The following is a 3,756-nucleotide window of genomic DNA, read 5'->3' as shown; positions in this document are numbered from 1 at the left end:
GGCACGGACTATAAACCTTTCAACAGCTTTGGCAAGAAAAGTCATGCAAAGAAAATACATGTGCAAGTATGAATGGGGATTTGGAGGATCAGCTGTGTGAGTGAGTGATGTTATAAAAGAAAGACTATATTTAGTATTATGGATGATGATTTACATCTTCAGCTTGAAAAAGAATCTGCATGTGTTTTACACAGTGTGATAATTCAAAGTGACCAAATTACAGGGATGTCAATAAACTTCCTTTTCTGGTGTCTACCTAAAACAAAACACTTTTATTTTTTTCTTTTCTTTTCTTCTTCTTCAAGATAACACAGAAATATGAAATGCAAGAATTTATTCAATTATGCCACCGTGGTGTGCTAAACTGCATATTGTCCCAGCTCAGACAGTGTTCTGCAGAAACTGTACATGTTATCTCTTAGAACTTTGTTATCCACAGACCACCTAAGAGTTGTTGCAGTCTTATTTTTAAGAATCTTTTAAGTCATGTTAGCTATGTAGCCATCTATGAAACTATCACTGTTTCAAATACATCAGGAATATCTTATTGCTAGTTTCGCGTATCAAATTAATGTATGTGCGTTAGCTGAGAATAGAGGTGAAATGGCTGAATATTAGAAAACCATTCTGATGGGCAAGCTGGCAAAGAAAATCAAACAAAAATTATGGGGAATTGAATGTCTATGTAGGTTTGTTTTCTCATTGATTAAGGTTTATTTAGGACAATAATTCAAAAATATACAGAAAAATAATTCATCCTTTCATATACAAAAAGAGAACAAATGGACACTGATATGAAAATTAATTACTCAAATAGCTATTGCACACAGGGATATTGAATGAAGTATTGTTGTTGGCAAACAGTATTGATTTCTTTATTCTGCATGCAATGATTGAAATAAGGCTATAAAATAATTCATTAATGTGGAGAGACATCTTTTATGAGTACTAGAGAGTGATAATGTTGATTTTGTACAGAAGCGATGCATGTTCTCAAGGCCTCTTAACCTGAGAGTTTACATCCAGAAAGCAGAATAACCATTTTGACTCACAGTTGATAGTCTCAAATAGATTTATGTCATCGGAAATTAGTTTCATTGTTCAGAGCTGGTATATCCCAAAGTACTAGTATGTAGGGAATCCTGAGTCTTGAGAGCTTGAAAGAAAGTCTCAGTTGCCATACTCACCTATGCAAGGAAAAAATACTGTTCCTTAACTGAGCTGTGGAAATGTGCTACACACGGATACTCAGACGCCCTCTTCACACACCATTGATACATTTGCTATTCACTGTTTTGACAACTCAGTTTCAGTACTTCTGGTGTATTTTATTTTTGAGAGAAGTTTTTGAAAGAAGACCTTGCATGAATTATATGAACAGCAAAGAGAGATATGATTTTGGCACCTGTAAGAATAAGGTGTAGGAATAGCTTCAGTTTCTGTAGTATATAGTCCCAGAAACACAGCTGTGTGATGGTACAGGCTCTAAGATGATCTGCAGAAGATGTTTATTCAGCCTGGCAACCTGCATTGCTGGCTCTGTTAAATCTTTCCCATGCAAGCTGCTCAGAACCACTGTGGATCAACCACCACCTCTTTATTTTGATAGACACACAGATGAGTGTGGATGTTTCAAGTTTCACTGTGCATAAAAACTGCATCCTTTGTGTGACTACAGTGGGCCTCTCCTATTACTCCTCTAACTATTGAAACTCTCAGAATGAAATATCTTAATATTACTTTCCTCCATATCCTTAATAAATGGTTATCATTAATAAATTCTGGAGCTGAAGTTCTGTATTGTTGTCAACTGTTACAAACTGCCAAATGAAGTTGAAAATTGTAAATGTCATGTGAATATGATGTTGAAGAAAACAACTACTGCAACTATTAATTTAAATTTCAAATTATATGTTGTTAGTATTCAACTATCACTTAATCTCCCAGACTAGCACTGAAGGTGTGATTTTTTTATTTTTTTTTTTAATAGAGAATAACCTGCCTATATATTCTCTAGGGTATATTAGCTTGGAAACAAAGATGATGAAAGGTAGTTTATGTTTAGCCTGACAAACTAGAATATTTTAATTTCAGTCTCTGCAGGATTAAAATCCTAAACCCTGAGCTTCTAAGAACCAGAGAATAGAGAGGTTTTAGATAAACTATTTTATTTTGAATCCACTTCTACATACCACACACTGAAAATACAGAACATAATTTTGTAAGGAGATCTGACAGGTGAGCTATTAAACTTATCTGGTTCTTTATTGTCTTTCATAATCTTACCAGGTAAAAAGGAGGTAAAGATTTCAACAAGGTTCCTTCATTTTGTCAGGTACTCCTCTGTTTGTGTGCGTTCTTCTTAAATTTCCTTTTTGTACTTTATGGCACTCTCTCTTCCAGGCTTCTCATTTATTTCTTTTCCAGGAGTGACTCAGAGGAAAAATAACAAGATGGATCTGATTTTGCATATTAATTGTCAGAGCTCTAATGTATAAGCATAGGTGTTTCTATTGTTGTAGGAGATAAAATACATCCTTTTGGCCTGTGGATATATTGAAAGTATTGTATTCTTTCATGATACCAGATGGTTTCTAACTACTAAGGCTGTTGCCTGGAAGGCTGTTTTTACTCACTGACAATCTCACATTCTATTTGCATTTAAATGGCTCTCAGATGTACCTAACAGCTTCACAACACACTGTCAGTAGGGACACAATTGTACACTCCAGTTCTATACAGTAGCTACACTGAAGTAGCTACTAGCCTGCTGCCTGTCTAGAAAATGAACGTTTGTGATTGGAGTAAATATCTGTTTTCCTATTATTATCTACAATTTCATCATAGCATTGCCAATGCAGAGTCATTATTGCATTCCATCTAAAATTAAGTGAACTTTGGTTCAAGAAGATATTCTATTCAGTGCAGATTAACTTCATAGAATAGATTGTACAAAACTGCACTTTACTTCAAAAACAGCAACTTTGCTGTGTGCTTCTGAATCCTGTGTTGGCAAAAATTTGTTTGGAGAATGTGTCTAACATAAAAAATACAGATATTTAAAAGTTTAAGCAACAGTTGTGTTATCCCCGGACTTGTACACTGGTGATCACGGACATACAGAAACTTTTCACCGGATATCGTTTCAAAGATTATGCTTCTGAATTTGACTAATCTAAGATCAAATGGTCAGAGAGAATTGTTTTCTGATTTCTATAACTTAATGAAGGGGTGTCTATGAAGTGATTATGTGACTCTATCTCCATGATATTCATTCAAAGATATTCCTTATAATTTTTTCCATATACAGCAGTTTCGTTTGTTTACAAATTTACCATAAGATTTAAAAAAGTATTTAATTTTACCATTAGAATTCACAAAGATGAGAAAAACACTAACTCCTGATAGTTCCATTATCCCAGCTAATGGCATCTATTGATTTCTGCAAGCTCTTTCCTTTTAATTTCAGTGATAGCCCAATGTATCTATCTATATTGCTATAGCAGGCTTACATATTGTTGCTGTTGAACAGCAGCAGTGTCAGCTAACTGCGATGTCAGACTATCATCATCTTCAACCTAACAGAAAAACATGTATTATGGTCAGTTTTCATGAACTGTCAGATGAGGTGAGCATATACTGATGTTAAAGGAATTGTAAAATGGGCAGTTAATTGTTTCTATGTCATGTATTATTACTCTATGTATTTTTTGTAGTTTGGGGGTTTAGTCCACAAAAAGAGGGTTTTTTTTGAGA

The sequence above is a fragment of the Pygoscelis adeliae genome, unplaced genomic scaffold (genome assembly GCF_000699105.1).
Source record: "Pygoscelis adeliae isolate BGI_AS28 unplaced genomic scaffold, ASM69910v1 Scaffold140, whole genome shotgun sequence".
In the NCBI taxonomy this organism is placed as follows: domain Eukaryota; kingdom Metazoa; phylum Chordata; class Aves; order Sphenisciformes; family Spheniscidae; genus Pygoscelis; species Pygoscelis adeliae.
The sequence above is the reverse complement of the archived record's forward strand: the minus strand, read 5'-3'. Positions refer to the sequence as shown.